Source organism: Carassius gibelio, chromosome A16, assembly GCF_023724105.1.
Source record: "Carassius gibelio isolate Cgi1373 ecotype wild population from Czech Republic chromosome A16, carGib1.2-hapl.c, whole genome shotgun sequence".
Taxonomy (NCBI): domain Eukaryota; kingdom Metazoa; phylum Chordata; class Actinopteri; order Cypriniformes; family Cyprinidae; genus Carassius; species Carassius gibelio.
The window spans coordinates 9,276,309-9,299,068 of NC_068386.1; positions in this window are offsets into that span (position 1 = coordinate 9,276,309).

The window sequence follows — 22,760 nt, forward strand, 5'->3', positions numbered from 1 at the left end:
ACATCGTTCCATCTCTTCATGTGAATGACAAAGCAGGAAGTGACATACAAAAGCATTCTGCGAATAAGATAAAATATAATCAAGAAACTCTTAGAAAGATTCAATCTTGCTCAAATAAACAACAGTTGAGTATAGAAATCACAATAAACATGAAAAAATAAACAAAATATAAAATTATAGCGGTGTTTCACTGGTGATAGGAACCGTCCGAACTCTTGCGAAAGGCTACAGATGGTTCCTTTCCGAAAATTCCAGCGGATGTTGGCGTTGCTAGGGTACTGATAAACAAACCTGAATTCATAACTTTTAATAAAATAAATAATGACTTTATAACGATAAGTTGTCATGTCATTTTTTTATTTTCATGATTTTCTAACATTATAAGGGCAGTTAATACAATTACAATTAATAATTAAATATCGTGTTCCCCGCTCTCAGACAAACTTGGTCTCTCTCGCTCAAGTGCAGGGTTGTTGCAGCCCTATATACCACTATATCACATTTAGCTGACCTGACATGCACATTCAGATACAGACAATATCAATCATTTTAATCTCTCTGCCATTTTTGTTCCACTCGCTTCCGAAGCTTTCCGATGCTTTTCAGCGGTGTAGTACGAAGTTCACTGGGGGAGTATTGCGTATTACGGGGCGGATTTCAACTGCCAATGTGAAGGCAGCGTGAGTCTCGACAATAGAGGAGACGTTTTTTGGGCGGGAAGGTACAATATTCACATTTAAAGAGGATAGCCATTGTGGTTCAGAATGTATGGTGGTTAGTGCCTGGGCAGGGGCTTAAAAAATAATGTATCATCTCCAGGGGGAGGAGCTTAAACAGGCTCGCACTCTCTAACCAAAACAGCCTTTCTCGTTACAGAGGGGAGGGCCAGTGTTGCCAATTTAGGGGATTTTATCATCAAATTTAGCTACTTTCTCATTGTAGCTGCAACCTTTTTTATTTATTTTAAAAAAAAATTGCCACAATGAGCTATTTTAGCTCAAATACGAGGTTTTTTTGTTTGTTTGTTTGTTTTTTACTTTGCCACATCCTGCTGTATGCCAGTGACCTCTCGTTTGCTCTCAATCATGCCAACGAGTCTGCGCAATGAACACACCAGTGCGCCATGTCTGCCATGACGCACACTACAATTTCATTGATTACATAAGGGCACCAACTACTCAATGCATGAACATCTTGTTTTAACCAAGGACACAAAAGTTATAAACTACCACAGTTCATGCACATTCATGTCAACTAGATACTGAGAGAGACAGTGCATCATTGTGTCATGTGTGTTGGGATGTAGTATTTTGCACTTACTTTGTAGTAATTGAGTGTTGACTGAAATAAGTTTGTATGAATAAAGTTTTTGTTTTTGGAGAATCATAATATCTCTGTTGTATTTGAGCAGGACAGGGATGCACTTTAGCATCATCTTTGATGCACTTGCAGATCGCAAGCATTTCCTAATTTCTCTTCAGAAAATGTAATATATATATATATATATATATATATATATATATATAAATATATATATATATATATATATATATATATATATATATATATATATATATATATATACATATGTATATACATATTTATATATATATATATATATATATATATATATATATATATATATATATATATATATATATATATATATATATATATATATATATATATATATATATTCGAGTCCCGGGCCGGCAGGAATTGTGGGTGGGGGGAGTGCACGTACAGTTCTCTCTCCACCTTCAATACCAGGACTTAGGTGCACCTTGAGCAAGGCATCGAATCCCCAACTGCTCCCCAGGCGCCGCAGCATAAATGGCTGCCCACTGCTCCGTGTGTGTGTTCACTGCTCTGGGTATGTGCACTTCAGCATTAGGGGTGTTTCTTGACCACAGTTTTATATTATTTTGCGGTTTAATTATTATAATTATTTATATTTATTTGGCTTTACCGGTTTATACGGTTAGAATTTATATGGTACGAATCTACCTTCTTAATGATAAAAAAAATGTACCAAGTATCAACCAGATTAACAAGATTTCTAAAAATAAAATAAAATAGATAAAATAATTTTGTCTTTTTGTGAAAATCTTTGACTTTTGAGGGTGATTAGAGATTTTCTGAGGGAGGGGTTTTGCAAAACTGGGGAGGGCAGAAGAACTTTAGAGAGTGGACAGTAAATGACAATAAATTATTGCGCTGGCTATTGGATATGGAGCTCACCCTCTCTTTCACCCTCTCTCGCTTACCCTCACCTGGGGAGCAGTTGGGGGATCAGTGCCTTGCTCAAGGGCACCTAAGTCATGATATTGCCGGCCTGAGATTCGACCCATAAGTCTACGGTTAGGAGTCAAACTCTATAACCACTAGGCCACGACTTCCCCGATTTGTTTTTTTTTTTAAGTGCCCTGCGAAGAGGGCATCACAGGATATTCCGCCATGATTCCAGTTCAAAAGGAGTGTCCCATTCAAAGGGCATTAAAGTGTGAGAGAAATGACTACTATGCAAATCTAATTACGGTGAAAAATCCCTTCATACTTCACACAATTTTGTCTAATGGTTAGAGTTCAAGTCCCGGGCCGGCAGGAATTGTGGGTGGGGGGAGTGCATGTACAGTTCTCTCTCCACCTTCAATACCAGGACTTAGGTGCACCTTGAGCAAGGCATTGAACCCCCAACTGCTCCCCGGGCGCCGCAGCATGAATGGCTGCTCCGGGTGTGTGTTCACAGTGTGTATGTGTGTTCACTGCTCTGTGTGTGTGCACTTCGGAAGGGTTAAATGCAGAGCACAAATTCTGAGTATGGGTCACCATACTTGGCTGAATGTCACTTTCACTTCACTTAAATTATTTCTATCACAAACGTTTTGCGAGTAAATGCAAATGCATTTAAAATCCCTCTTCAAATTATTTATTAAAGTTTTGCGATGGAATATAATGTTTCTCGGACAAGGAACGTGCTGGGTACACACCAAAAGATAATTGGGCTGATTCCACCCTTCTGACAATCCTATGTCCCGATTATCTTGATGGTTCTACAGATTATTTTATCAGATTTTCCCTTGGTGTGAGGTGAGTGTCCGAACCTGATCTGAAGAACGTCGGAGCCGCCCCTGCGAATCGTAAAATTTCAACATACTTAATATTTACGATCAGAAATCCTGGACAAACGCGTGCACGCTCTGGACATTATCACGTGCAACGAAACAATATCCAATCAGAAAGCAAGATGATGGAAGATGGAAGCAGTCATGACCATTGCTCACCTCCCACTCTTGTACAGATCATGTTCCCGCCGTCTCCACGACTTCACCCAAATTATTTTCTTTTTCTTTTCCGTGATTTATCTGTGAAAATCATTCCAAACACTATCATTGCAATTCTTCTTGCAGTTCGTGCGGCATGCTTATTCTGATGTCTAGCAAAATTTTGAGAGATTTCCTGTGTTCCCAGTCGAGACTCTGGTTGAAAATCTGTTTGTGTATGATGTTTGTGGTCTATCACATTTTGAACATCTTATAATATGTAAAAAATATTTTGGTGTGTACATAGCATAGCTAAATGGAAATTTTCTCCCAAGATATCGTTCCCTTGCAAATGTATTGCACTCTCTCGAGATAGCTACTTAGCGTTCATTTGCAAAAATACGTCGGCCTACTTTTTTCGCACAAGTCAAATCACAAAGATTTCGCGAGCTAGCTAATTTCTCTTGTGGAGATCTCTAATGTTTTGCGAAAGAACGCCCATCTAATTTTTCCCCCTTTCCCCTTTAGGGGCTCCGTACATTAACAAACCATTATAATGTACAATGAAAACTTCAAGACATGAAAAACACTATGCATATGCCCTCGTCTGAATATTTCACCTCGTGTGTGACGAGCATTTGTGCTTAGTCACAGAACTCCTCCCTCTCAGCTCACGGACTCCACCGGGGTAAATGAGGCCACGAGTCTCCCGCATGTCATATAGCCTACTCTCTGCATATAAGCCACGTGCTTTCCCACTGTTATTACCAATTACCCAATTTCTGTCTTTCAAATCATAACCGAGTCCAGCTCTCCTTGCATGAACTCAGGGATTCCCCATAGAGAAAACCGCGCCACGTTTTCTTCTCTCCTGCTCTGAAACACAACCTCTCCCGTATGGATCGAGATCTGAGGCCAGGGAAAATGGGGGCCAGAATGGGATGTTAAGGGGTGCCTCTGGAACAGCGCGTGATGGAGTGTGGGTGGTGGGATTTATAAGCTGGCACCGTGTCTGCGGTGTCTACCAGTGAGGCGTTGTGCCAGTGCAGGAGATATCTGACCCGCTGGAACCCCAGTTTTATGAGACTCAAACATGCATGCTATATATTACAGAATAAATAGCCTACAGCACAATTCATTACATTCCAAATGGAAGCATTCAAACATTATAATGACGAAACCTTTGTTTTATAATCACTGGCTGATTCATACGCGCGCAAGCTTTTGAGATGATGGGCATCCACACTAACAGAAACAGCCCCCGGTCAGCAGGTGCAGACAGCGTATAAAACTCCTGTGCGTGTCAGGATGAGAGCACTGCAGCCAAGAACTGTGCCTGACTTGCCTGGGAACTCCAAAACATCTGCTTCCACCCATCGGAGCAGCGTTTGATTCACAGTTAAGGCACTCTCTTTTTTGCTCGTATTAGCTAAAGCATTATTCTTGTCGCTTTATTTTATTTTTTTATTATTAGCTATTATTATTTATCAACCTAAGACCGATAAAGATGCATGTTTTTCTTGTTAAAATAATTACATTCTTCCTATATTATATTGAAATGACCCTAACACAAATAATTGCCCAATTGTTTAGAGTACAATTGTTTGCTCAATCATAGGTCAGCTAATATCAACGAGGTAATTAAATAACTTACATTAATTCAGGTAATAACAGATTTTGTTTTTCAAGCCACCAATCCAAGTAGTAGGCTAGGCTTAGCCTAAAATGTGAAGTCCAGTTGTAAATACATTTTTTCAGGCGACTTCATTACTTTTTAGCATTAGCCTATATTGCAGATAAAGGCATTTTAAAAAAGCATTGGAAAACGCACGGTAGGCCTACCGTTTGATTGTGACGAGTGTCTTACGTTTTGACAATAATAGGAAGGTGCTGCCACCTGGTTGTTGTACTTCAGCATTAGGGGTGTTTCTTGAACACAGTTTTATATTATTTTGCGGTTTAATTATTATAATTATTTAGATTTATTTGGCTTTACCTGTTTATACGGTTAGAATTTTTACGATACGAATCTACCTTCTTAATAATAAAAAATGTACCAAGTATCAACCAGATTAACAAGATTTCTAAAAATAAAATAAAATAGACATACTATTCTGAAGTGAAATAAGTATGCTGACAGTGTCTGACTGTTAAGCTTATTGGAACATATCCACAATTAATGTGATGATGAACTATTTATGTAAATTCGAGGGGAACTTAAATCAAATACCATCTTGCATGGGAGCATTGTTTAAGGAAACTGCGAAAACAGGGCACCCAATTTATATTTACAGCCAATTTACTTGAGGTCCCTAGAAAAGTCAAAATTTTGTTCGTACAACTTTACAATTTAAAATTTAGGACAAATTAATTTGGCTATAGGCTATATCAGCAGCACGATAATTATCTCAAGTTTCCAATCATTGTATTAATATTGAGATTTATTTATTTATTTTCACCTTGAATGAGATAAAAAATAACAGTCAAACCACGAAGATGCATTAATGATATAAATTTAACAATGAACATGCAGAAACAAATATTTTGATCAACAGAGGGCGTTGTTCGCTATCAGCTTTTTTATAGGTCTTTTATTGGTTTGCTGCTTCAGTATTTGTAGATTATTTTCCACGTTTCCATGGTACACTGATTAAAAAAAAAATGGTTTTATTGGCAAAATTGGAAAATTGGAAAATGGTTTCGCTCTGGGATGCTGGAATCCTGACTGATGGTGATCCATTTTTGCCTTATTTGTTCTCAGAGTTGATCACAATTTGTGGGACCACAGGTTCTCTATGGGACTGAGATCCGGGGAGTTGCCTGGCCACAGATCCAAAAGTTCAATGTAATGATCTTCGAGCCACCTCTTTATCACTCTTGATTTGTGACATGGTGCTCCATCGTGCTGGAAAATGCACGGATCATCACCAAATTGCTCATGGATCATTGGAAGAAGTTGCTCTTGCAGGACGTTTTGATACCATTCTTTATTCATGGCAGTGTTTTGGGGCAGATTTATAAGAGATCCCACTCCCTTGGTTGAAAAGCAACTCCACACATGGATGGTCCCAGGATGCTTCACTGTTGGCACATCACAGGACTCATGGTAGCGTTCATCTTTTTTTCTCAGAACAACTGATTTTACAAATGTCCCCAAACAGTTGGAAGGGAGTTTAATCAGAGACAATAACTTGTACCAGACTTCTGATGTCCACTCCCTGTATTTCCTGCAGAACTTCAGTCTGTTCTCAATGTTTTTCTTGGAGAGAAGGGCTTCTTCTTTGCCCTTCTTGATACCAGGCTATTGTCCAAAAGTCTTGGCCTCACATGTGCTGCTATGATTAGTCAATTAATGTTAGCTGGTTTTTTTTATTTTTTTTGGCCAATTAAGCTTTAAGAAACACCACAACAGCTAAAGCAGCAAACTTTGCAAAACACAAAATGTTTTAAAAAACTTTTAGCCACGAACGTAGGTTTGCCACTTTAACTGGACTGGTATAAACAATCATAATGATATTATTATCAATCATTGTGTCATAATTATCATTTTCAAAGCCACATAGATAACAAAACGTTCAATATAGGCTACCTTACAAGGAAGTTAACTTTTCAGACTGCGATTAATACTTTATTAACATTGATGCTAATTGAAACATTTAATCAACGTGATGAACGTTCGATTTATATACATGTCCATATTTGAATATTCATGAACTGCTAAGATTAGATTGTGAATTATTCTTTGCCCACTAGAGGGCGGCGCATCATATAAAACGAACTTGATTCGTTCTGATGGAGAAATTCACTCTGTTACAAATGATTTGAAAAATGCTCGATACGGTTATCATAGCATATATTACGGGTGAAAATAAGAATTATATGCTTTCCGTCTGCTTGTCAATTGGACTCATGAGACTTGAGAAAGCGTAAGTAATGTTTAATTAGGAAACTCACGTTGATCGTTATGCGTGATAACTGCCTCACTTAGGATAGAGGTCAAATCTTTTAGACATCACCGTCTCTATTGTGGACACCTCTTGGCCTCATGACAGGTTGTCATGCTGATTAAATTTTAGCTGCTACCAACGCGTTTGAACTTTAAAATGCTTAATTTAATGGAGTAATTAACAGGACCATTCTGTTTTCAATATATAGAGTTGGCTTCACGTGACCTGAGGGTGCACACACCGAAGTAACCTTAAAATAGAGACAGCAATACTAAACAAATTAAAATAGAATTTAACAGCTAAAAAGAAATGTTAATAAATGTTAAAATGTTAAGAAATGTTACCTTTCCTACCTTAGAATAGTTGCTGTTGAAATTTTTGAGACAGAGTATGTTTTTTTTTTTTTTTTTTTTTTAAATCAATCGTGTCAACATGACACTTAGCATAAATGACCTGGCTTTATGGCACAGATTATTAGTTTAAAAAATTAAAAAAAATAATTTTAAACTAAGCAAAGATGGTAACCAAATATTTTACATCTAGCACAACACGAATAGGAAAGCTAATGGATAGGCTAGCTTTTGGCAAGTATTGCAGACCCCTTGTCTTTAATCTTTGACTGAATTCCTTAATCTAGGAGTAATTTTGGAAGCATTACGGTGTTTGTATGGTCTTCTCTTTGGTTTCACATTTGCGTTTCAATCTTACACAAGTAAACATTTGTATGTCGTAGCCTTAATTTGTTACAAAAATGTTTTTAACTGCTAAAAAATTTTTTTTTGCGTCGCAATTCTACACAAAAAAAAAATTAAGCGAATACACCCCAAGTTCACAATAATGTTGTTATTTGGATTGTATTGGTTTTCCACCAGACATATTTTGTGTTGAGGCCAAATAGTTCAACTTTAGTCTCTTCTGCATCAGAATCTTCTGGGGGAGTTTTGGCAAAGCTCATTTGTGACTACATGTGGCCTTGAGTTTTTTTTTTTTTTTTGCAATCCTCCCATGCAAGCTACATTTTGTGTAGAATTAGTTCTAGTGTTGTCATGTGCGCACAATGATCTCTCTTTGTCACGAATTCCTGAAACTACTTCTGTAGGCCTCTTTTTCCTCCTGCTCTTTCATCTAGTTTGGAGTGACGTCCTGATCCAGGGAGGGTCTGTGTTGTACCAGATACCTTCCACTTCTTAATAACAGACGTCACTGTTCTACTTGGCATTTATAAAGCCTTTGAATTTTTTTTTTTATCCATCTCCTGACTTGTGCCTGTCCACAACTTTAACCCAGAGATCGTTTGACAGTGCCTTGCCACCCATAGTGGATTGTTTGAATCAGTGGCACTACCAAGAGCTGCAACGCTCCAGGAAAGCTCTTTTCGTGCTTAGCTCATCAAACTACAGCTGATCACAAACTAGTGTGCCATTGGGTTGATTAACTACACCTGACTGAGTTTTACAAGTCATTTTTGGGAGGGATCCATTTTCTAAGTCACTGATTCTGTTAAATTATTAGGGCCCGAGCACCGATGGTGTGAGGACCCTCTTGGAATTGCTCCGTTTATTATTATTATTAGGGCCCGAGCACCGAAGGTGTGAGGACCCTATTGTATCTGCTCCGTTTATTATTATTATTATTATTTTTCTTCTCCCCAATGAATCGCATTTTTGAAGGCCTAAACATACTCAAAAAGTCAGGAAAATTTGCACACACCTCCGAACTGGCGAAAATTTACGTATGATATGGGTTTCAGAAGTGGGCGTGGCAAAATGGCTCAATAGCGCCACCTATACACGTTCAGCGGTGTGCGCCTCGAGCTATGTTTCACGCACATATATGAAAATCGGTACACACATGTAACACACCAAGACCTACAAAAAAGACTCTTGGAGCATTATTCTAAACCCAACAGGAAGTCAGATATTTTTTATTTTATGAGCAAATTTTTTGTCATTTTTGCCATTTCCATGCGTTGTATTTTAACGAACTCCTCCTAGAGATTAATTCAGATCAACACCAAATTTGGTATGCCTGATCTAAAGGCCTTTGCGATGTTAAATTGCGAAGATCTAGAGTTTTCGTTGAAGGGCGTGTCCGTTGCGGCCTGGCGAATTTCGATGATTCGCCATGAAAAATGAAGTTACTATAACTCAGACATACAATGTCCAATCTGCGTCAAACTTCACATGTTTGATAAGACTCTAGATCTGAACAGATTGACATGCCCATATTCACTTATAGTCATAGCGCCTCCTATTGGCAACAGGAAGTGACATATTTTACACTGTGACGAACTACTCCTACAAATTTTATGACATCAATGTCTTTTCTGTGGTCAGTCTAATCTAAAGGCCTGTGCCATGTTCAGTTGTGAAGATCTTGAATTTTCGTTAAAAGGCTTGTTCATGGCACCGCGACGAAGTTCGATGTCTCGCCATGGGAATAAAAGATGTTATAACTCAGGCATAAAATGTCCGATCTTCCCCAAACTTCACATGTGTGATAAGAGTCCTGGCCTGAACAGATCTGCAGGCCAATATTCCACCGGGTGTGGCAGAATGGCTCGATAGCGCCACCTATACACTTTAAACGGAGTGCGCCTCGAGCTATGTTTCACGTACATGTACAAAAATTGGTACACACATGTTACACTCCAATACCTACAAAAAAGTCTCTTGGTACGAAATCCGGATCCCAACAGGAAGTCGGTTATTTAGAATTTTCCCTTCAAAATTGGTGTTGTTTTTGCCATTTTCAGGGGTTGTACTTTAACGAACTCCTCCTAGAGATTTATTCAGATCAACACCAAACTTCTTCAATGTAATCTAAAGGCCTTTGTAATGTTAAATTGCGAAGATCTTGAGGTTTCGTTAAAGGGCGTGTCCATGGCGGCCTGCCAAATTTCGATGTTTCGCCATGAAAAAGGACGTTGCTGTAACTCAGACATACAATGTCCAATCTGCCCCAAACTTCACATGTTAGATAAGACTTCTGCCCTTAACAGATCTACATGCCCATTTTCAGTTATAGTCATAGCGCCACCTGCTGGCAACAGGAAGTGACATGTTTTACGCTGCGACAAACTACTCCTAGAATTTTTTTGAGATTAAAGTATTTTTTGTATTCAGTCTAATCTAAAGGCCTGTGGAATGTTAACTTGTGGAGATCTTGAGTTTTTGTTAAAGGGCGTGTACATGGAGCCATGACCAATTTTGATGTCTCGCCACAGCAAGAGAAGTTGTTGTAACTCAGGCATAAAATGTTCAATCCTCCCCAAACCTCACATGTTCGATAAAAGTCCTGCCCTGAACACATCTGAAGGCCAATATTCCATTATAATGATAGCGCCACCTGCTGGCAACAGGAAGATTGGCACATTTATGGAATAAACATTGATATATTCTACTTATATTTATGAGTTTAAACGCATATTTCTCACCGTTCACCTATTAACTAAAGCCACTCGCTGCCGGTGAGCCCGGGTGCGAGGGCCCGTTCATCGCTGCTTGCAGCTTTAATTATTATTATTAGGGCTCAAGCCCAAAGGGCGAGAGGCCTATTGTTTTCCTTAGGATTATTTTTTATTATTATTATTATTATTATTATTATTATTATTATTATTATTATTTTCCAACGTCTCGGGGGCTTTTGGGGCCCTTAACGTGCTTAAAAAGTCTTGAAAATTGGCACACAGATTGGAACCTGCGGCCATTAGGGCCGGGCAGAGACTGATACACGGGCGTGGCACAGGGGCTCTACAGCGCCCCCTGGAATATGGAGGGCCATATATCATACATTCTTGCTCGTAGACGTATGAAACTCGGTACACATATAAATCTCATCAATCCAAACAACTTTTGTATTGCATATCATAGGCTCCGCCCAACAGGAAGTTGGCTATTTAGGGTTTAGTATTCAAATTTTTCGTCAAAGTTGTGGGGGCTTTTGGGGTCCTTAACATACTCAAAAACTCTTGAAAATTTGCGCACACTTTGGAATCTGTGGCCTTTAGGAGCCTGCAGAGGCTGGGACCCGGGCGTGGCACAGGGGCTCTACGGCGCCCCCTGGAACACAGTCAGAAATGTTGATGTATAGCTCACACATACTTGCACATATTCATATGAAACTCAGTACACATATAGATCTCATCGTGCCAAACAACTTTCGTATTGCATGTCATAGGCTCCGCCCATCAGGAAGTCAGCTATTTAGAGTTATGTAAAAAGCGCATGCTCTGGAATTTGAAATACTTGTCATAGGTTTTTTTCTCGATTGCGGCCAAACTCGGTCAACATGATCTCAAGACACTGGGGATGAAAAATTGCCAGGGGATTTTTGATATCTCGAACGGTTTGCTCGTGGCGAGGCGTTGAAATTATGGCGAGAAATGAGAAACAGGAAGTGTCTAATACCGTCCACATACATTTCCTGATTTTAATCAAACTTCATCAGATTATTCGTTGTATGATGTCGATCGCATATATGTGACTATTAGGAGTCAAAGTTATAGCGCCACCAACTGGCAGAAGGAAGTGTGTCATTTTCAAAATGATTTGAATTCAGCATCTTATTATTACTCGATTTGCTTCAAACTTCATCAGAATAATGTTAAAACACAGCCGATATAAATCTGCAAGGGGGATATTGATATCTAAAAAATTGTTGGCGTGGCAACATGTCAAACTGGAATACTTCTCAGGTGATTTTGAGGCAAATAACATACTTAGAATTTCACAAAACTCTGAACACACATCAGTATTTCTGATAGGAACTTAAATTGTGAATGGATTTTGGATAGCTTGAATGGTTTTGCCGTGGTGATCTTTTTAAATGACCTTACAAAGGGAATCATTATTGTATTTTTAAATTGCAGCTTCCAAACACGTCAAAGAATTTTTTCATACAGATGAAAAAGTCATTCTGAGGAAATATGCATAGTTTAACGACTTTACAACACTGTATGGATAACAGAAAATTAAAAAACTGTCAGACATCTCATCTCACTCTGTCCCTCTGTTTGAGTATATGTGCTTCAGACTTCCATTGTCTGAGAGAAATTGCGCCCCTACAGGTTCAATTCCCGAACTTTTACTTTCACTTTTAAATCGGTTAAAAATACAAATAAATACTTAGATTTAATTCACACTGACAAGCTAAACCAACATATCTGATTATTACCGGTTCAGGGCTCATGGATAAATTATTTCTGGCCAGAGATACGTGAGAAATAGGAGAGATGAATCACCGCTGTGATCATGAGCGTCTGGAGTAAAGAGCTCAGAAAAAACGAATTTATTCCTGTTTTAAAGCTTTTAAAAATAAATTATTACAGCGATATCACACAATCAACCAATTAGAACACACCAAGAGCTAAATTCAGATGTTTTTGAACTGTTTGTGTGAAAATGAAATATTTGTGGCTGCCTATCTGAAATCACCGCTCCGATCAGCGCTTACAGTGTCGAGCTCAAAACAAACGAATTTATTCTTGTTTAAGAGCTTTTTTAAATAAAATATTACCACAAATGCACACAATAAACCCATTGTAACACTACAAGAGCTAAATGCAGGTGTTTGTGACCCGTTTAAGTGTGCAAGACTATTTGAAAGCTCGACTGGCAGAATAACATATATCTCTCGAGCTGCAGGATTCTGTCTTTCGTCGTACGAACGAACACATCACGGACAAGATTATTTCAAAATACATAATAGCTTGGCGAATATAAACGAAAACAGCCACGTGAACATAAACTGGATCTACTGGATTTGAATATTAAAGTGACCACATTTACCACTTGCTTCTGTCTTCAATTTTAATCTATATAAAAAAGGAAACTCATTCGACTTGGCTGCTTTTTTAATGTGTGCGTATTTATTTATTTACCTTTTTATACATTTTGTATAATTTCATAGTTTGTGTATTACAATTATAAAAACAAAAATAAATTTAGCCACTCACATAGAAATAGCTTAGGCCTTAACCTTTTTCTGACAGTTTTAGGGATTTTTAAAAATCCTAAAAAAAAACTTATTTGTGCTGCAAATAATAATTTCAAACTCATTTGATACTGACCTATGACATCCTGTGACATTATATTTATTTGAATTTACATAATCTCATAGATGTAACAGTAAATCTGTTCAGCTCACAGATCAATACTAAGCTGTAATGCAAGTAGAACTTTCACAAATGCTTATGAGTCATTTAAGGATTTGATAACACTGTAAAATAATGTCTAATTTGTTAACATTAGCAAATTCATTGATAACACTTTATAATAACTGCACTCATTAGTAAATAGTCAGTTCATGCTTTATAAAGCCTTGTCCCAATATTAATAGTCAGTAGTAAGCAGTTAATAAATACAGCTATAAATAGCTTGTCCTTGGTTTATAAGCACATTTATTAAAAAGGAGAGTAAAGGGTCAGTTATCTTCCTATGAAAAATAAAAGATAAAAATAAACAAACAACAACAACACAGATTGATACAGAACTCAGAAATTTTATTGTGGATTTATGATAAAATCAGCCTGTAAATGAATTCATACTCCTCCTCATACTACTCCATACTCCTTTTTCAACATGATGCCAATATACTGAGATGTTAAATTGTGAATGGGTTTAGGATAGCTTAAATGGTGTTGCCATAGAGATTTATTAAAGTAACATAAAAAATACAATAGTTATTTTACTATATCTTTAACATTTTTCATTCTAACTCTTCATAATTTTTTATATAAGTAGAAGTCCTCATTTGAAGGAAGCACAGTAAGTTTCATAGCTTTATCATTTTCAAGAGCCAGCATAAAATTAAAACTATCATAACTTATAAATCAAGCTTGCAATTCTTAGTACCTATAATGGCCACCAGAGGGAGCTATAGGATTACTTTTAAATAATTATTGGAGAAACGAGTATGATTTAAATAATTTATAGAAATCTTTCAAATAAAATAATATGTATTTTAGGAATTTTACTGATAAAATGACCCTCACTTAATTAGAATAACAAGCTGAAGTATTGTGAACTGTATATTAAGAATAATTCTTAATAGGCTTTATGGACAGATACGTTTTAAGTGACTCTTGAAGGTTCAGCACCACATCCTCTTTTACCACTGTTTAAAGAATTAATCTTACAGAACAGGTGTGAATGAATTTTGGATAGCTTGAATGGTTTTGTCGTGGTGATTTTTTGAAATAATAGTAAAAAAGGAACCAGTAAAAAAAAGTGCAGCTTCTAAACACTTCAAAAAAAATGTACACATAGAAGACAAGTCATTCTGAGGAAATATGCATAGTTTCATGACTATACAACATTATATGGATGACAGAAAATTAAAAAACATACATCTGATGTCACTCTGTCCCTCTGTCACTGTGTGTGTGTGTTTGTGTGTGTTTTAAGTGAATTAGGTGTGAAACTATCAGTGAGCATTTAGTCTCCAGCACCAACATTTTACAGAACTGGCACTTTCCTGGAGTCTCAGAATTACAATGTGTCAGGTTCTGAGAGATCTAAGATTCCAAAAAAATATTTAATTAGAATACCATGAAGTATTGTGAAATACTATATATTAAGACTTTATATATAGGCTTAATGAACAGATTAGACTGACTCGTGAAGGACCAGCACCACCTTCTCTTGTTTGATGGTTTGAGGAATATATCTTCCAGAATCCGGGATTAAGATTTAGGAGCTCATTTTTATTCCACCTCCTTTCCTGAAAGTCTGTCTTGCAGAATTGACTAAAAATTAATCTTCACATTAATTCCTAATTCTTTTGCAATTCTTTTGTCAGTTCTTCTTGACCTGTTTTTCTCTTCCAGCTTTCCTGGACTATTGTATAGCACTCATAAATGATTAAATAAAAAATAATGGTAGTTATTAAGATTGATATGGTTTGGAATTGGTAAAATGTGCTTGGAAAAAAATCACAATAAAACAATGTTTTAATGTTTAAGTTTGGAATATTAACTGACATGAATGAATGCTATATAAATATTGTTCATGTTAACATAATGTTTATAAATGAAATCTTATTGTAAAGTGTTACTAAAGTTATATATATATATATATATATATATATATATTGTTCTGTGAATGTGATTTTAAAGTCTAGATGATTTGGATTAACCCTTTAACTGCCATATCAAGTTCAAGTTCAAGTTCAAGTTCAATTTATTTGTATAGCGCATTTACAACAGCCTCCTGGCTGACCAAAGTGCTTTAACATAAGAGCAAGAATATTACACATACATAAAAATAGACCAGACAAAAAATTTAAAACCACCCATTTCAAAATGTAGCATAACACAGTAGTCAGTACACTAAGGAAAATAAAAAAGTTTTTAGCAAAGATTTAAAAATAGACAAGGAAGGGGCCAGTCTGATCTCTAAAGGCAGGGTATTCCAGAGTCGTGGCCCAGCCACTGCAAATGCACGCTCCCCTCTACGCTCCCCTCTATCCTTTAAAACCTCACTGCCAGAGGGATATTGTGAATGCATGTGCCCGCTGGGCACAGTTTACCTGATGCCACCGGGGTGGTGATGGCATTGGTGGCTTGAGCCCGCCATCGCTGCTTGCAGCTATATTTATTATTATTATTCTTCTTCTCCAAAATGAATCGCATTTTTGAGGGCCTAAACATGCTCGAAAAGTCATGAAACTTTGCACACACGTCAGAACTGGCGAAAATTTACGTCTGATATGGGTTTCAGAAGTGGGTGTGGCAAAATGGCTCAACAGCGCCACCTATACACGTTCAACGGTGTGCGCCTCGAGCTACGTTTCATGTACATGTATGAAAATCGGTATACACATGTAACTCTCCAATACCTACAAAAAAGTCTCTTGGAGCAAAATCCGAAACCCAACAGGAAGTCGGTTATTACTAATATTATGAGCAAATTTTGTGTCATTTTTGTCATTTCCATGCGTTGTATTTTAACGAACTCCTCCTAGAGATTCATTCAGATCAACACCAAATTTGGTATGCCTAATCTGAAGGCCTTTGCGATGTTAAATTGCGAAGCTTTTGAGTTTTCGTTAATGGGCGTGTCCTTGGCGGCCTGGCGAATTTCGATGATTCGCCATGAAACAGGAAGTTGCTATAACTCAGACATACAATGACCAATCTGCCCCAAACTTCACATGTTTGATGAGACTCCTGGCCTGAACAGATTGACATGCCCATATTCAGTTATAGTCATAGCGCCACCTATTGGCAACAGGAAGTGACATATTTTACACTGCGATGAACTACTCCTAGAAATTTTATGACATCAATGTCTTTTTTGTGGTCAGTCTAATCTAAAGGCCTGTGCGATGTTAAGTTGTGAAGATCTTGAGTTTTCGTTAAAAGGCGTGTCCATGGCGCCGTCACGAAGTTCGATGTCTCGCCATGGGAATAAAAGATGTTATAACTCAGGCATAAAATGTCCGATCTTCCCCAAACTTCACATGTGTGATAAGAGTCCTGGCCTGAACACATCTGAAGGCCAAAATTCCATCAGGTGTGGCAAAATGGCTCGATAGCGCCACCTATACACTTTCAACAGAGTGCGCCTCGAGCTATGTTTCACGTACATGTACAAAAATCGGTATACACATGTAACACACCAATACCTACAAAAAAGTCTCTTGGTACGAAATCCGAATCCCAACAGGAAGTCGGTTATTTAGAATTTTCTCTGCAATATTGGCGTTATTTTTGCCATTTTCAGGGGTTGTACTTTAACGAACTCCTCCTAGAGATTTATTCAGATCAACACCAAACCTGGTCAGTGTAATCTTAAGCCCTTTGCGATGTTAAATTGCGAAGATCTTTAAATTTCGTTAAAGGGCGTGTCCATGGCGGCCTGACAAATTTCGATGTTTCGCCATGTAAAAGGAAGTTGCTGTAACTCAGACATACAATGTCCAATCTGCCCCAAACTTCACATGTTAGATAAAACTTCTGCCCTTAACAGATCTACATGCCCGCATTCAGTTATAGTCATAGCGCCACCTATTGGCAACAGGAAGTGACATGTTTTACGCTGCGACAAACTACTCCTATAATTTTTTTGGGATTAACATATATTTTGTGGTCAGTCTAATCTAAAGTCCTGTGCAATGTTAACTTTTGGAGATCTTGAGTTTTTGTTAAAGGGCGTTTCCATGGCGCCATAACAAAATTTGATGTCTTGCCACAGCAAGAGTTGTTGTAACTCAGGCATAAAATGTTCAATCTTCCCCAAACTTCACATGTTTGATAAGAGTCCTGGCCTGAACACATCTGAAGGCCAAAATTCCATTATAATGATAGCGCCACCTGCTGGCAACGGTAAGATTGGCACATATATGGGATATACTTTGATATATTCCACTTATATTTAGGACATTAAATGCATATTCCTCAACGTTCACCTTTTTACTAAAGCCACACGATGGCGGTGAGCCCGGGTGCGAGGGCCCGTTCATCGCTGCTTGCAGCTTTAATTATTATTATTATTATACTTCTCCAAAATGAATCGCATTTTTGAGGGCCTAAACATACTCAAAAAGTCATGAAACTTTGCACACACCTCAGAACTGGCGAAAATTTACATCTGATATGAGTTTCAGAAGTGGGTGTGGCAAAATGGCTCGACAGCGCCACCTATACACGTTCAATGGTGTGCGCCTCGAGCTATGTTTCACGTACATGTATGAAAATCGGTACACATGTGTAACTCTCCAGTACCTACAAAAAAGTCTCTTAGAGCAAAATTCTAAACCCAACAGGAAGTCGGTTATTTTTAATATTATGAGCAAATTTTGTGTCATTTTTGCCATTTCCATGCGTTGTATTTTAACGAACTCCTCCTAGAGACTTATTCAGATCAACACCAAGTTTGGTATGCCTAATCTAAAGGACTTTGCGATGTTAAATTGCGAAGATTTTGAGTTTTCGTTGAAGGGCGTGTCAGTGGCGGCCTGGCGAATTTCGATGATTCGCCATGAAAAATGAAGTTGCTATAACTCAGACATACAATGTCCAATCTGCCCCAAACTTCACATGGTTGATAAGACTCTGAAACTGAATAGATTGACATGCCCATATTAAGTTATATTCATAGCGCCACCTATTGGCAACAGGAAGTGTCATATTTTACGCTGCGAAGAACTACTCCTAGAAATTTTATGACATCAATGTATTTTTTGTGGTCAGTCTAACCTAAAGGCCTGTGCGATGTTAAGATGTGAAGATCTTGAGTTTTCGTTAAAAGGCGTGTCCATGGCGCCATCACGAAGTTCGATGTCTCGCCATGGGAATAAAAGATGTTATAACTCAGGCATAAAATGTCCGATCTTCCCCAAACTGCACATGTGTGATAAGAGTCCTGGCTTGAACACATCTGAAGGCCAAAATTCCATCAGGTGTGGCAAAATGGCTCGATAGCGCCACCTATACACTTTCAACAGAGTGCGCCTCGAGCTATGTTTCACGTACATGTACAAAAATCGGTATACACATGTAACACACCAATACCTACAAAAAAGTCTCTTGGTACGAAATCCGAATCCCAACAGGAAGTCGGTTATTTAGAATTTTCTCTGCAAAATTGGTGTTGTTTTTGCCATTTTCAGGGGTTGTACTTTAACGAACTCCTCCTAGAGATTTATTCAGATCAACACCAAACCTGGTCAGTGTAATCTTAAGCCCTTTGCGATGTTAAATTGCGAAGATCTTTAGATTTCGTTAAAGGGCGTGTCCATGGCGGCCTGACAAATTTCGATGTTTCGCCATGAAAAAGGAAGTTGCTGTAACTCAGACATACAATGTCCAATCTGCCCCAAACTTCACATGTTAGATAAAACTTCTGCCCTTAACAGATCTACATGCCCACATTCAGTTATAGTCATAGCGCCACCTATTGGCAACAGGAAGTGACATGTTTTACGCTGCGACAAACTACTCCTATACATTTTTTGAGATTAACATATATTTTGTGGTCAGTCTAATCTAAAGGCCTGTGCAATGTTAACTTTTGGAGATCTTGAGTTTTTGTTAAAGTGTGTTTCCATGGCGCCATGACAAAATTTGATGTCTTGCCACAGCAAGAGAAGTTGTTGTAACTCAAGCATAAAATGTTCAATCTTCCCCAAACTTCACATGTTTGATAAGAGTCCTGGCCTGAACACATCTGAAGGCCAATATTCCATTATAATGATAGCGCCACCTGCTGGCAACGGTAAGATTGGCACATATATGGGATATACTTTGATATATTCAACTTATATTTAGGACATTAAATGCATATTTCTCAACGTTCACCTTTTTACTAAAACCACACGATGGCGGTGAGCCCGGGTGCGAGGGCCCGTTCATCGCTGCTTGCAGCTTTAATTATTATTATTTTTTTGATGTGTTGGTGCATTGAGTAAATACAGCTGGCTATAACAAAAACTATGTCCATATTCATTTCAGGCTGCAAAGCAACAAAATATTATTATATTAAAGGGGGTGAATCTTTTCTCTGTGTGATTACACACATAATGTAATCATCTATCTACCTATTTATGTCTGCATGTGTATATATGGATGTATGTGTGTGTATGTATGTATGTATGTGTATATATATATATATAAAGGAAAGGTCTGATAATGCAAATAAATGTTTAGTTTCAACTACTGCAGCTTGACAAAATCTGTATAATATACATATATATTTAGTTAGTTATATTTAGACATCACAGCCCCTTTTCACCCACAGAAATGGCTCCTTCAAGAATGGAGTGTAAGATAACCATTCAAACCATCATAATCCATCCACAGGAAAGAAATGTCTTGACTTCAGAGTGAGAGAGAAAGATAAAGACAGAGAAGGAAGGAAGAATATATTTTGGGGAAAGCCAAACCACAGAGGCAACTTCCAGACCTTTACCATTAAACATTGAGCCTGAGGATGTCACTTAAAGACATTTAAAGACTTCGATGACTTTGTATTTAGCCATTGAGCTACAAATCCTCTCATCTCTCATTTCGGCCTGTTGTAATGACAGCAATCGAGAGTGAAGAGGTTTTTGAAAAATGTCTACAGCAAAAATACATCTGGCTGTTTGCCGAAACAGACTTAATGATGTCTTCCCTGACAGAAATATTTTGGATACATTGACTGTACTTATGAAATAGATTAATATTGATGGAGAAATATCCCATGCAACCATTTTTAATTTCCCTCAGGAATAGATTGCAACCAAAATCATCTTTCTTTATGTGACCATAATGTTTGTCCATTAGGGTTTCCGTGGGGCATTGAAAAGCATTAAAAGTCATTAAATAGATTTTGCGAAAATTAAGGCCTTAAATAATATTAAATGTAACTTCATTTTATTCCTTCAGGCATTACAAGTTTTAGACGGTTCTGAAGAAAAATGCTATATTACCAGTTTATTTTCAATAGAGTTTACATAAATGAAAAACTTAAAAATTTGCAGTCGCAAAACATGATTATTTACGTGATTCACACGTGGAACCAGTTTGGTACTTGCCTCCGGCTGGTGCAAAATTGCCATTACACTGGATGTTTGGTCAGCGGCAGGCTGGGGCATGGAGGAGTACATTTTAAAGCAGAGAATGTAAATTTCATAGTCAGAAAGAAATGGGGAAGTGCAACTGAGCAGTTTCGGTGGGAATGATTCTCATTTTATTACTTTCAGAGTAAATGACGATTGATGATAATGAATATTGTAATGTATTGACAGTAACAAGGCCTCACAAGTTGAGGCTCGCATGTGTAAGAGATTGTCATGGAGAAATCAAAACAAATGAGCACAACAGAACAAAGTTTTTAATTTTATAACATATGATATAGCTTGGTTAAGCAATACCAATCGACCAAAAGAGTGCCGTTTTCCGAATATCAGCACGATTGCAGATTTGACATTGATTTTAATAATTCAATAAACGAGTAGTGAAAATTAAGTGACTTTCATTTTTTAATATAATACATATTAAAATAGGTAAAAAAATATCACAGCAGAACAATGGGGGGGGGGGGGGGTATTGGTAGGTTCAGGGGTTGAGAAAAACCTTTGACCCGGATTGTGTGGCATAAAAGTAATTAAAAAAGAAACTCTGTCCATTATTTTATGTTGTGAGCTGCTCAATTTGCATATACAATTAAGCAACTCAATTAAGCATCTTTGTCTCCAAATGTTGACTGCACAGATGTGTCTGTGGCTTAATCAACACCAAGCACTGCGCCAAGTGGACACCCACATTAAACTGAACCCTGATGGAGATCTGTGGAGAGCTTCTCTGGGATTATGAGTAAACCCTAGGAATGCACTGCCTGGTTTTACACGGCTCCTCCGCTGCACATGCCTAGTGCCACGTTTCACAGCGGCAACAGTGAAAGGTCATCCCTTTTTTTCCTTTCACAAGTCCTTTTTCCTCCTCCTCTTCTCACTCCATTTCTTAAACACACCAACCTCTACATTATAAATATTTCATATTTTCTAGAGATCTCAACTGTCCAGATATGATGTTTATACATGAATGGGAAGCAAAGAATCAACTCAGTAGTGAATTCTACTGTTTCTACCTCAAATTGTTCAACTTCTAGATGGGAAGGATCACTTTCTCTGCCTTCGTACACAGACTGATGACTAAATGCAGATGATGTGTTGAGACTTGCTGTGTTGAGACTTTTTAAGAAGCGATGAAGTTTAAGTTTGTCATTGATTTATGTTAAGCAGACAAAATTGCAGCACTGCATGTAACCTAGTCAGATGCCCTTGTTTTACGATGGTAATGAAAACAAGCTGTGAGGGATAAATATGTGTTAATTCATGAATCCTTGCCTGTCCAGCTGAAAAGAGCCAAAAACCTCTATATAACCAGTTTTGTTTAAAATCCCAAATCAAAACAATAAATAAATAAAAAAGCCTAAAATATGTAACTTATAACTAAAACTATTGACCTGGCATTTATCAACTTTAGACCTTAAATTATACCAATATATTAATTACTATAGAGTTCAAGTGAGCAGAATCTGTAACATCAGTTTTAATATGTTGTAAGGACAATTTATATCACCAAATACTGTCAGAATTAAGAAAAACATTTATATCATGGTACTTCTTTTGTAAGTGTTAGGGCCTATATGTCCCTTCCCCAGCTTCTTAAAATCAAACAGCTGTGAACGTATTAGTGCCAGTAAAATCAGCAAATGTTCAGGTCAGTTGTAACCAGATTACATATTTTGTCATCTTGACCTTAAATGATATCAGACAACAGTCCAGTAATTGACTTTTAAAAGGTTAATTAGGAATACTCACACAGTGCAACCAACCAAGCTGACCTAATCCTGAAAGCTTGTCTAGATAACTATAGGACTCTGTCACAGTGTAAACTGCAGCTGTTTTGTGAGTAATGGGAAATCAGCTCTGACATCATTAATGACTGTAACAATTATGTTTCTCTCCCTCATTGTTGAGACACATGGAAGAATTTAGCTGAAATGTGCAATCAACGTGAGTCATAAGGATTCTCACTGACTGTGAATCTTTTTAGCTCCCA